Here is a 13,588-nt window from a genome sequence, read left to right as displayed (position 1 = left end):
GGGAAATGAACACAACAACTCCATTTGCAATATCCTCAAAAAAAAAAAAAAAAAAAAAAAACTTCGGAATCAATCTAACCAAAGAGGTAAAAGATCTCTACAATGAAAACTTCAAAACATTGAAGAAAGAAATTGAGGAAGACCTTAGAAGATGGAAAGATCTCCCATGTTCTTGGTTAGGCAGAATTAATATTGTCAAAATGACCATACTACCAAAAGTGCTATACAGATTCAATGCAATTCCAATTAAAATCACAATGATGTAACTTACAGAAATAGAGAAAGCAATCATGAAATTCATCTGGAAGAATAAGAAAGCCAGAATAGCTAAAGCAATCCTTAGAAGGAAGAATGAAACAGGGGATATCACAATACCAGAACTTCAACAATACTACAAAGCAATAGTAACAAAACAGATGGTATTGGCACCAAAATAGACAGGAAGATCAATGGTACAGAATAGAGGACACAGACACAAACCCAAATAAATACAATTTTCTCATACTAGACAAAGGGGCCAAAAATATGCAATGCAGAAAATATAGTCTTTTCAACAAATGGTGCTGGGAAAACTAGAAATCCATATGCAACAGAATGAAAATAAACCCCTATCTCTCACCCTGCATAAAAAACAACTCACAATGGATCAAGGACCTTGAAATCAGACCAGAGACCTGCATCTTTTTTTTTTATTACTGTACACAAATGGGATATATGTTGTTTCTCTATTTGTACATGGCATAAAGGCATACCATTTGTGTAATCATAAATTTACATAGGGTAATGTTTGATTCATTCTGTTATTTTTTTCCCTTCTCCCCACCCCTCCCACCCCTCTTTTCCCTGTATACAGTCCTTCCTTCCTCCATTCTTGCCCCCCTCCCTAAAGCTAACTCTAACCCTAACACTAACTCTTCCCACCCCACATTATGTGTCCTCATCCACTTATTAGCGATATCATTCTTCCTTTGGTTTTTTGAGATTGGCTTATCTCACTTAGCATGATATTCTCCAATTTCATCCATTTGTTTGCAAATGCCATAATTTTATCATTCTTTATGGCAGAGTAATGTTCCATTGTATATATATACCACGTTTTCTTTATCCATTCATCAATTGAAGGACATCTAGGCTGGTTCCACAATCTGGCTATTGTGAACTGAGCAGCTATGAACATTGATGTGGCTGTATCTCTGTAATATGCTGATTTTAAATCCTTTGGGTATAGGCCAAGGAGTGGGATAGCTGGGTCAAATGGTGGTTCCATTCCAAGTTTTCTAAGGAGTCTCCATACTGCTTTCCAGAGTGGCTGCACTAATTTGCAGCCCCACCAGCAATGTATGAGTGTACCTTTCTCCCCACATCCTCGCCAACACCTGTTGTTGCTTGTATTCTTGATAATCGCCATTCTAATTGGGGTGAGATGGAATCTTAGGGTGGTTTTGATTTGCATTTCTCTTATTACTAGAGATGTTGAACATTTTTTCATATGTTTGTTGATTGCTTGTAGATCTTCTGTGAAGTGTCTATTCATTTCCTTAGCCCATTTGTTGATTGGATTACTTGCATTCTTGGTGTAGAGTTTTTTGAGTTCTTTATAGATTCTGGAGATTAGCGCTCTATCTGAAGTATGATTGGCAAAGATTTTCTCCCACTCTTTAGGCTCTTTCTTTGCATTGCTGATAGTTTCCTTTGCTGAGAGAAAGCTTTTTAGTTTGAACCTATCCCAGTTATTGATTCTTGCTTTTATTTCTTGTGCTATGGGAGTCCTGTTGAGGAAGTCTGGTCATAAGCCGACATGTTGAAGCTCTGGACCTACTTATTCTTCTATAAGATGCAAGGTCTCTGGTCTGATTCTGAGGTCCTTAATCCATTTTGAGTTTAGTTTCGTGCATGGTGAGAAATATGGGTTTAGTTTCATTCTGTTGCATATGGATTTCCAAGTTTTCCAGCACCATTTGTTGAAGAGGCTATCTTTTCTCCATTGCATATTTTTGGCCCCTTTGTCTAGTATGAGAAAATTGTATTTATTTGGGTTTGTGTCCGAGTCCTCTATTCTGTACCATTGATCCACCTTTCTATTTTGATACCAATACCATGCTGTTTTTGTTACTATTGCTTTGTAGTAGAGTTGAAGATCTGGTATTGCGATGCCCCCTGCTTCGTTCTTGCTACTTAGGATTGCTTTAGCTATTCTGGTTTTCTTATTCTTCCAGATGAATTTCGTGATTGCTTGTTCTATTTCTGTAAGGTACGTCATTGGGATTTTAATTGGAATTGCATGAAATCTGTATAGCACTTTTGGTAGTATGGCCATTTTGACAATATTAATTCTTCCTATCCAAGAACATGGGAGATCTTTCCATCTTCTAAGGTGTTCTTTAATTTCTTTCTTTAGTGTTCTGTAGTTCTCATTGTAGAGGTCTTTCACCTCTTTTGTGAGATTGATTCCCAAGTATTTTATTTTTTTTGAAGCTATTGTGAATGGGGTAGTTTTCCTAATTTCTCTTTCTGAAGATTCATCGCTTATGTATAGAAATGCCTTAGATTTATGTGCATTGATCTTATATCCTGCTACTTTACTGAATTCACTTATGAGATCTAACAGTTTTCTGGTGGAATTTCCTGGTTCCTCTAAGTATACAATCATATCATCAGCAAATAGGGATAGTTTGAGTTCTTCTTTTCCTATTCATATCCCTTTAATTTCTTTGGTCTGTCTAATTGCTCTGGCTAGAGTTTCAAGGACGATATTGAATATAAGTGGTGAACAAGGGCATCCCTACCTTGTTCCAGTTTTTAGAGGGAATTCTTTCAGTTTTTCACCATTTACAATAATATTAGCCATGGGCTTAGCATAGATTTCCTTTACAATGTTAAGGAATGTTTCCACTATCCCTATTTTTTCTAGTGTTTTGAGCATGAAGGGATGCTGTATTTTATCAAATGCTTTTTCTGTATCTATCGAAATAATCATGTGATTCTTGACTTTAAGTCTATTGATATGATGAATTACATTTATTGATTTCCTGATGTTGAACCAACCTTGCATCCCTGGGATGAAACCCACTTGATCATGGTGCCCTATCTTTTTAATATGTTTTTGTATGCGATTTGCTAAAATTTTGTTGAGAATTTTTGCGTCAATGTTCATTAAGGATATTGGTCTGAAATTTTCTTTCCTCGATGTGTCTCTGTCTGGTTTAGGTATCAAGGTAATATTGGCTTCATAGAATGAGTTTGGGAGGGTTCCCTCCTCTTCTATTTTATGGAATACTTTGAGAAGTATTGGAATGAGCTCTTCTTTAAAGGTTTTGTAGAACTCGGCCGAGAACCCATCTGGTCCTGGACTTTTCTTTATTGGTAGGCTTTTGATGACTTCTTCTATTTCATTACTTGAAATTGGTCTATTTAAATTGTGTATGTCCTCCTCGTTTAGTTTAGGCAATTCATATGTCTCTAGAAACCTGTTGATGTCTTCAAAATTTTCTATTTTGTTTGAGTATAGATTTTCAAAATAGCTTCTAATTATGTTTTGTATTTCAGTCGTGTCTGTTGTGATATTTCCTTGTTCATTCCGAATTTTAGTGATTTGGGTTTTCTCTCGTCTTCTCTTTGTTAGTGTGGCTAAAGGTTTATCAATTTTGTTTATTTTTTCGAAGAACCAACTATTTATTTTGTCAATTTTTTGTATTGTTTCTTTTGTTTCAATTTCGTTGATTTCAGCTCTGAGTTTGACTATTTTCTGTCTTCTACTACTTTTGGTGTTGGTCTGTTCTTCTTTTTCTAGGGCTTTGAGCTGTAGTGTTGGGTCGTTTATTTTTTGAGTTTTACTTCTTTTATTAAATGCGCTCCATGAAATAAATCTTCCTCTAAGTACTGCTTTCATAGTGTCCCAGAGATTTTGATATGATGTTTCTTTGTTCTTGTTTACCTCTAAGAATTTTTTAATTTCCTTCCTAATATCTTCTGTTATCCATTCATCATATAATAGCATATTGTTTAATCTCCAGGTGTTGGAGTAGTTTCTGTTTTTTACTCTTTCATTTATTTCTAACTTCAATCCATTATGATCTGATAGAATACAAGGTAGTGTCTCTATCTTCTTGTATTTGCTGACATTAGCTTTGTGGCATAATATATGGTCTATTTTAGAGAAGGATCCATGTGCTGCTGAGAAGAAAGTGTGTTCACTCTTGGTTGGATGGTATATTCTATAAATGTCTGTTAAGTCTAAATTATTGATTGTGTTATTGAGATCTATGGTTTCTTTGTTCAATTTTTGTTTGGAAGATCTGTCCATTGGTGAGAGAGGTGTGTTAAAATCACCTAGTATTATTGTGTTAATTGTCTATTTGGTTTCTAAAATTGAGAAGGATTTGTTTAACATACATGGATGAGCCACTGTTTGGGGCATAGATGTTTATGATTGTTATATCTTGCTGATTTATGCTTCCCTTAAGCAGTATGAAATGTCCTTCTTTATCCCTTCTGACTAACATTGGCTTAAAGTCCACATTATCTGAAATGAGGATGGATACTCCAGCTTTTTTGCTGAGTCCATGTGCATGGTATGTTTTTCCCCATCCTTTCACCTTTAGTCTATGGGTATGTCTTTCTATGAGGTGAGTCTCTTGCAGGCAACATTTTGTTGGATCTTTCTTTTTAATCCAATCTGCCAGTCTATGTCTTTTTATTAATGAATTCAGGCCATTAACATTCAGGGTTATTATTGAGATATGATTTGTATTCCCGGTCATTTGGTTCATATTTAAAATTTTATTTATTTATTTATTTATTTTTTGACACATCTTGGTTCCTCCTTTATTTGACAGTTCCTTTAGGATAATTCCTCCCTTTGCTGATTTGCTTCTTTGTTTTTTATTTCTTCCTCATGAAATATTTTGCCGAGATTGTTCTGTAATGCTGGCTTTCTTTTTGTAAATTCTTTTAGCTTTTGTTTATCATGGAAAGATTTTATTTCATCATCAAATTTGAAGGTAAGCTTTGCTGGGTATAAGATTCTTGGTTGGCATCCATTTTCTTTCAGAGCTTGAAAAATGTTGTTCCAGGCCCTTCTAGCTTTTAGGGTCTGGATTGAAAAATCTGCTGATATCTGTATTGGTTTCCCCCTGAATGTAATTTGCTTCTTTTCTCTCACAGCCTTTAAAATTCTGTCTTTATTTTGTATGTTAGTTATTTTCATTATAATGTGCTTTGGTGTGGGTCTGTTGTAATTTTGTGTATTTGGAGTCCTATAAGCCTCTTGAACTTGATTTTCCATTTCATTCTTCAGATTTGGGAAATTTTCTGATATTATTTCATTGAATAGATTGTTCATTCCTTTGGTTTGTTTCTCTAAGCCTTCCTCAATCCCAATAATTCTCAAATTTGGCCTTTTCATGATATCCCATAGTTCTTGCAGATTCTGTTCATGATTTCTTACCATCTTCTCTGTTTGTTCAACTTTGTTTTTGAGGTTAAATATTTTGTCTTCAATATCTGAAATTCTGTCTTCCAGGTGTTCTATCCTATTGGTTATGCTTTCTATGGAGTTCTTAATTTGGTTTATTGTTTCCTTCATTTCAAGGATTTCTGTTTGTTTTTTTTTCAATATCTCTAACTCTTTATTGAAATGATCTTTTGCTTCCTGAATTTGCTCTGTTAACTGTCGATTGGTGCGATCATTCAATGCCTGCATTTGCTCTTTCATCTAATCATTCAATGCCTGCATTTGCTCTTTCATCTAATCATTCAATGCCTGCATTTGCTCTTTCATCTCATCGTTTGCTTCCCTGATCATTTTAATTATGTACATTCTGAACTCCCTTTCTGTCATTTCTTCTGCCATGCTGCGTTGGATTCTATTGATGTAACATCTAGATTTGTTTGGGGCATTTTCTTCCCTTCTTTTCTCATATTGTTCAGGAATCAGTGGGTCATTAAGATATTGCAGATTTCCTCTATCGACTTATAATGTCCCTGAAGATTGCTAGTATATCCCCTCTTATCCTTCAGTAGCATGAAGTCTTGGAGGAAGTTGATAATGCGGAGCTCCACGAAGAAGCTGCCTCTCTAGGGTGGTGACCCTCAGGTGGCGTATATTCCCTGCTAGTGGTCAGAGGTGCCTCCACTTGTTGACCAATGGTCATCCAAAGGGGAACTAGACTGCGAGCTGAGGCAAGGCCTGTTTGGGCCTGTGTCTCTGGCTTTACCGTCCTTGTGGGAAAACCTCACCTGACAGGGAGGACTCACTCGGTGGGGAGGTCTCACTGGTCAGTTCCCCTCCTAGAAGTTCCCCTCAACCTACAACTACCACCTGGGCTGGGCTGTCTTCCTCTGCAACGTTCCCAGGGGCCCGGACCTACCTCCTGGGCCTGGGAGCCTCGCCCTCCGCAGGCGAGTCTCCTTAGGCTGCCTCTCCCAGATAATCTGCCCCCAGTCCTGGAAACTTTGCTCCGCCCCTAGGCGTGTCTCTGTGTGGCTCTTCCAGCAAGAAGCCACCTAGCTCCTGGGACCCTACTCTGCACCTAATCGCCTGGCTATGCGGCCCCTCCTCTGAGCCGCCACCTAGAGCCCTGTACAATAGCTCCGAGACCCAGAGACCCGCCACACACCTCCTCCACCGGACAGCAGCCCGGTTTCCGATGCAGTCACTAGGAGTCCAAGCAACTCACTTCTCGTCTCCTCCTCCCACCAACCGCCCGTAGCCCTAGGCAGTCACTCCAAGCCCAAGTGATCCGCCCTGTTCCTCCTCCTCCCTCTCGGGGTAGCCCCCCGGGTGTTCAGGGGTGGTGGCTCTGAGACCAAGTGACCTACTGCGCTCCTCCTCCAGGCAGTCCACCGGTGTTCAGGGGCGGTCACTTTGAGTGCAATGAACTCACCACTCGCGTCCTCCTCTGGCAAACACCTGTGGCTCTGATGCAGTCACTCCTAGACCAAGCGACCCACCGCGATTCTCCTCTTCCTCCGGGTAACCCCCCGGGTGTTCAGAAGCGGTTGTTCTGAGTCCAAACAGCTCGCGATGCAGCTCCTCCTCTGTCAACCGCCTGTGGCTCTGAAGCAGTCACTCCTAGACCAAGCAACCCGCCGCGCTTCTCCTCTTCCTCCGGGCAACCCCCTGGTGTTCAGAAGCGGTTGTTCTGGGTCCAAACAGCTCACGATGCAGCTCCTCCTCTGGCAACCACCTGTGGCTCTGATGCAGTCACTCCTAGACCAAGCGACCCGCCGCACTTCTCCTCTTCCTCTGGGCAACCCCCCAGTGTTCAGAAGCGATTACTCTGAGTCTAAACAGCTCACCACGCAGCTCCTCCTCAGGCAGCCGCCCGGAGCCCCAGTGGTTGCTCCGAGTCCAAGCGCTGTGCTGAGCTGCCTCCTCTACGATGATCCCAGTTGTCCGTGTTTACCGCTCCAGTGGGGGGAGGGGCGTCTCGCCGAGCAACTCCACTTCACAAATTCCCTGCGTTTCAGGGCTACCGCTCCATCCGGGACGCCTCCCCAACGGGAGAGTCTCACCCGGCGGCTTTGAGTTGGTCCTAAGTCTCTCACTATCTCCTCTTTTGAATCCTGCATCCTGGAGCAACATGAAATGCAGCCGCCCTCTAGGCCGCCATCTTGAAACTCCCGAGACCTGCATCTTATATAAGAAAAAGTAGGTCCAAATCTTCAACTTGTTGGCTTAGGATCAGACTTCCTTAACAGGACTCCCATAGCACAAGAAATAAAAGCAAGAATCAATAACTGGGATTAATTCAAACTAAATAGCTTTCTCTCAGCGAAGGAAACTATCAGCAATGTGAAGAGAGAACCTACAGAGTGGGAGAATATATTTGCCACTAATACTTCAGATAGAGCACTAATTTCCAGACTATATAAAGAACTCAAAAAACTCTACACCAAGAATACAAATAAGCCAATCAACAAATGGGCTAAGGAAATGAACAGATGCTTCACAAAGAAGATGTACAAGCAACCAACAAACATATGAAAAAATGTTCACCATCTTTGTAATAAGAGAAATGCAAATCAAAACTACACTAAGATTCCATCTCACCCCAATTAGAACGGCGATTATCAAGAATACAAGCAACAACAGGTGTTGGAGAGGATGTGGGGAAAAAGGTACACTCATACATTGCTGGTGGGGCTGCAAATTAGTGCAACCACTCTGGAAAGCAGTGTGGAGATTCCTTAGAAAACTTGGAATGGACCTACCATTTGACCCAGCTATCCCACTCCTCAGCCTATGCCCAGAGGACTTAAAATCAGCATACTACAGAGATACAGTCACATCAATGTTCATAGCTGCTCAATTCACACTGTGGAACCAACCTAGATGCCCTTCAATTGATGAATGGATAAAGAAAATGTGGTATATATTTACAATGGAATATTACTCAGCTATAAAGAATAATAAAATTATGGCATTTGCAGGCAAGTGATGAAATTGGAGAATATCATGTTAAGTGAGATAAGCCAATCTGAAAAATCCAAAAGACGAATGATCTCCCTTATAAGCGGATGATGACACATAACGGGGGGTGGAAGGGGCAAGACTGAAGGAAGGAGGGACTATATAGAAGGGAAAAGAGTGGGGGAGGAGTGGCAGGGAAGGAAAAAATATAAGAATGAATCAAACATCATTACCATATGTAAAGGAATGATTACACAAATGGTATGCTGTTACTCCATGTACAAACAGAAACAACATGTAACCATTTATTTACAAGAAATATAAATTAAAATGATAAAAAATTTAAAAAAAGAAAAAAAGAAAATGTGTATAAGAGCAATGAAGTTTTATCCAGCCAAAAAGAAAAATGAAACAATGTCATAGATGAATCTAGAGACCATTATGTAAACAGAAATAAGCCAAACTTAGAAGGTCAAGGCTCATATGTTTTCTCTCATATGTGGAAGCTAAAGAGGAAAAAGGAAAAGAAAGTGTGTGTGTAGCAGGGTGGACTCATGAAAATCAAAGGAAGATCAGCAGAAGAAAGAGATCAATGCGTGGAAGGAGAGTGGAAGGGCAGAGAGAAAGGGAGTGATATTGCTCAAATCACGTTGTTACATTATGTGCATGTTCAAATATGTAACAACAAATGCCCTCATTATGTGTAAATATAATGTGCCAATGAGAGAGTATGCTCAGTTTATGTATGAACTCTCAAAATATATAAATGTTCTCTACTGTCATGTACAACAAATCAGAACACATAAAAAAAAGAGTATATCCCTAAAAGCCAATTCCATGAACAAAGTGAAGCTTAATTCTTTTTTTTTTCTCTTTTTAATTTGTATCAGGGATTGAACCCAGGGGTACTTAACCACCTATTTTTTATTTACAGATACAGTCTCACTAAGTTGCTCAGGGCCTCACTAACTTGCTAAGGATGTCTATGAACTCATGATCCTCCTGCCTCAGCATCCCAAGTCACTGGGAATAAAGCTGTGCACCACAATGCCTGGTATAAATCTAACTCTTAGTTGTAGTGTGTGTACAAACAGGACCCTGAGGTTTAAAATCCCCAGCTGTTTTGAAAAAGTATTTTTTAGTCATCAATGGACCTTTATTTTATGTATTTATGTGCAGTGATGAGAATCAAACCAAGTGCCTCATGCAAGCTAGGCAAGCACTCTAACACTGAGCCACAACTCCAGCCCACAACTTTTTATATTGGTCATTAAGCATGCCTGCTGTTTTCTTAAGTGAGACATTATCCTTTGAAGTTGCCCATAACACATTCTTTAAAAAAAAAAAAAAACTCTAGAACAAATGCAGATTTCTTTTATGAGGTGTAGAATGAAGAGACACATGGAATATTACCTCACAGCAATATATAGGAAATATCCTATAAAATTAGTAAGGTTTGAGTATGTACCCTATTTCCCCTCTTTTCCCTGAGGAAGAGTTTGTTTTACTTACCTTTGACTCTCCCAACAATAGTTAAAGGTAATCTGTGAACTGTGAACACTTCACACACACACTATACACACACACACACACACACACACACACACACACACACACATATCTCTACCTCCCTACCTCAAAACTTATTTAATTTAGGCTACACATAAAAAAGTAAGCTAGATAATAGTTGGCTCTGGGAAGGAAAGGCCCAGATCTGTGCTGTATCCTAGAATATTGAACAGTACCTCGCACTTAGAAGGACATCAAAATATATCTGTTCAATGCATATATGAACATAAATACCTGATTTCCCTATAGAGAACTGTGTTCAGTTGGATGCACCATTTAAAAGTGAGATTTCCAATCTGTGAAACTAGAAAAAGGCCTGAAGGCTGACAGTTCAGGAAAATGTCGTATGAGAAATAGTTAAGGTACAAATGTTTGTGGCTTCCCAGGTGTTATGGTTTAGCTGGCAAGTTCATGTGTGAGACACTGAAAGTTATGAGAGCCTTAACCTAACTAGTGCATCAATCCACTGATAGGGATTAACTGGCTGGCAACTGTAGGCAGATAGGGTGTGGCTGGAGGAGGTGGCTCCCTCGGAGTTTGCCCTTAGGGTTTATATTCTGTCTTCGTGAGGGGGGTTCTCTCTCTCTCTCTCTCTCTCTCTCTCTCTCTCTCTCTCTCTCTCTCTCCTTCCCTCCTCCATATCCTTCTGTGGTGATGTTCTCCACTCTGATGAGTTGTCCAAAAATCAACTCAAATAGTCTATTAATTGCCTCTGTCATCTTGTGGTCTGTGCACCTTGCTCAAGCAGCTGGTCACTAATAGCAAGCCTCACACAAAGAGATCATCTCCTTTCAGCTGCAGCCTGAGTAAGGATCAGGATGATCACTTTGACAGTTTCTTAATAAAACCAAACATATACTCATCATTGAAACCAACAATCTCACTCCTAGCTAATTATCCTAGACAAATAAGAACTTAGGCTCACACAAAAGACTACACATGAATGTTCAGATGACTGTCTTCGTAATCACCCCAAAATGGAAACAAATTCCCAAGTCTTCAACTGTTGAATGGGAAAACAAATGGTGATACATTCATAGGAGTACCAGGCAGCAATAAAAAGGAACAAATTACTGATAAGTGTAACATCTTGAATAAATCCTAAAGGCACTGTGCTGAGTGAAAGAAAACAATCTCAAGAGTTTACATGCTGTTTTTATTAATGTCTGTTCAAAACTTTTGTAAAGAAGAAAATCATGTTTGCCAGGGATTATGCAAGCAACAGGCTTACTGCTAAAATGCTGGATTGTGGTGGAGTTTGGGCAATAACAACTTTTTCTGTAACCTTATTGTGCTGCTCGTTGCATGCATCTCAAAGTACATTGGAATTCAAAGAACTGTAAGCCAAAAGGAAAGTTCATTTACAGTAGATCACTTGGGGAGAAAAAAAGGTGAAGAGGAAAATAGCTGTCAAAAGTGTTAATTTTATAAAAGACCAAGAAAGGCTGTGGAAAGGTCCAGGTAAAGGAGCCTGAAGAGACATGACTAATGCAAAGGGGAAAACCCACAGTGAAGGGAAACATGACATAATGTTCTTTATATGAACAGATAGAAATATAGCCCTGAAGTTTCAGTTCTAACCTTTCTCAAAACCTGGAAAATGTTGACTAGTGATCTTGACTTCTGTTCCGATTATCCTTTTTTACATTAATTAGTTGATTCCATTAAGTATCCATGTATACATAAATTATGTCCTCTCATATTAAATGCAATGTATTTGTGCACATAAGGCAGAAGAAATTCCTCTTTTCCTTTAAGACTGTTGAATACTTCATGCCAAACCATTTATCCACTCTTTTTAAGACTATTTACTATCGTAAAAGTATGAAAAATTTTGGTGGCTCTTCGTTTTCTAAATAATCATTTGAGATTATTTTTCTAATCCCACAGGAAAGTTCACACAGTGCAGAATGTCAGCTTTGTGAACATTTTTTCAAACAGTCTCACTATTGAGAGATCTTTGTTTTGCAAGTTGGAAAACTCTTCTTCCCACAACCTTCTATACACTGACCAAGTAACAGGAAATCCCACTGCTAATTGACTCACTTACCAAAAGGAATTTATTGACTCACTGATCATAGATGGACATGGACTGCACCTTCACGCCTCTGTGGTGGTCTTTTCCCTGCCTTATTTCTCTTAGAAATTTTGTCTTCAGTCTGTCTTCTACTGTAGTGGCAAATGTATACTAGTGCACAGAGCTGCTGTGTTTCTTCGACCATATCCAAAGGGCAAAAAACATTATGTCTAAATCAAAACAGTAAAAGAAGTCCTGCACCTCACTGTCTGTATACCTTACAGCATGTGTTATCCCTGAACCAACAACAGCCAAATACACACTGTAGAAGACAGAAGACGATATCAGGGAGGGCACCATCATATCTCTCTGCAGGAAAAATCCTTTCTCTTAGTTGACACTTCCTTTTCCTGGAAAAGGAATCAGCTACCATTTATTTGATCCCTACTCTGTGCTGCCTCTTTGCATCCTTTGGGCCATTTCAAACAATAGGGAACTGAGTTGTCTTTCCGGGTTCCCTTAGTTGATGGGAGTGTAAGGGAAACATCAGTGGAAGGTCAGGGTGACAGCCAAGCCTTGAGCAGTAGAGCAGGCGGGCTTCTGGGAACTGGAGGCCCACCAGGGCACAGCAGCAGCTCTGACCGCTCCAAGGCCAATCTCATGGTGTGCCTGGGGAGTGAGGGTCCTGGCTGTCTCTTGATGCAGGTTCTCTAGGTGCTTAGTGCCAGCACCCTGGCACAGTGTCTGCTTTCTACCACATGCTTGTCAGTACAGGGCCACCACTGGGCAGTGCTACCCAGAGAGAGGTGCCTGCTTGAGGGAAGGTCCTACTTCCGACCTGAGGCTGGGGCTGAGCTGACAACATATGCCCAAGAAAGCCCTCCCAGCACCTGGCTGTGCCACAGGCCTTGGAGGCGGTCCCCGCACAGCCAGCAGATTGGCAGGCGCCCTTCCAGGCACCTGTCGCCTGCAGCCCATCTCACCACCCTGACTGACAAGCTGCTCCAATGGGAACCTGAGCATCGGGGTGTCCACACGATCATACCCACCATGAGGCAGCCGCAGGACTCACACCGACCGAGTTTGTGTCCAGGCAGGAGGCCTGATCCTGTCGCACCCTGAGTCAGCTGGCTGAGCTGACAGCCCGGCAGGCGGGGCGCCCCGGGGAACCGCCCCCGAAGGCAGAGGCGGAAGTGGAAGCGCGGGGAGCCGTCGCCACGGAGACGGGAGGGGCGGGGCCTAGCCCAGGGCGCGAACTTTGACCCGCAGTGGCGCCTGGTAGAGCCCAGGCGGTGGGTCTGCAGGCGGCTCGCAGGTCCTGGCGGGCAGCGTGGAAGGTGAGCGGGCGGGAGCGGCCACGGACTCGGCGCCGAGACCCCCGCGCCAGGCCTGGGGACGGGGTGGGACCCGGGAGGGCGCTGCCTCCGCCTTGGCAGGCTCCGTCCAGGCTGCCTGTCCCTCAGGCCCGCCTGGTGGCCTCCACACTGACGGCTGCCCAGGTCCCGCGCTGTCCTCGTTGTCCAGAGGGCGGGTCCTCCTCGGGGACTCCGCTCACAGCCCGGTGTGGTCTGGGCTCCAGGGTCCTGTCC

At 41.5% G+C, this 13,588-nt stretch overlaps 1 protein-coding gene across 1 annotated transcript in view; it reads left to right on the top strand.

Annotated features, from left to right (window-relative positions):
• LOC124973926 (ral guanine nucleotide dissociation stimulator-like) overlaps nucleotides 1-13,588 on the top strand; it is a 334,331-nt gene that overhangs the window by 293,384 nt on the left and 27,359 nt on the right. The gene's annotated exons all lie outside the window — the stretch shown is intronic.

Source organism: Sciurus carolinensis, unplaced genomic scaffold, assembly GCF_902686445.1.
Source record: "Sciurus carolinensis unplaced genomic scaffold, mSciCar1.2, whole genome shotgun sequence".
NCBI lineage: Eukaryota > Metazoa > Chordata > Mammalia > Rodentia > Sciuridae > Sciurus > Sciurus carolinensis.
Note: the sequence above shows the minus strand (reverse complement) of the source record. Positions and strands in the feature narration are given on the sequence as shown.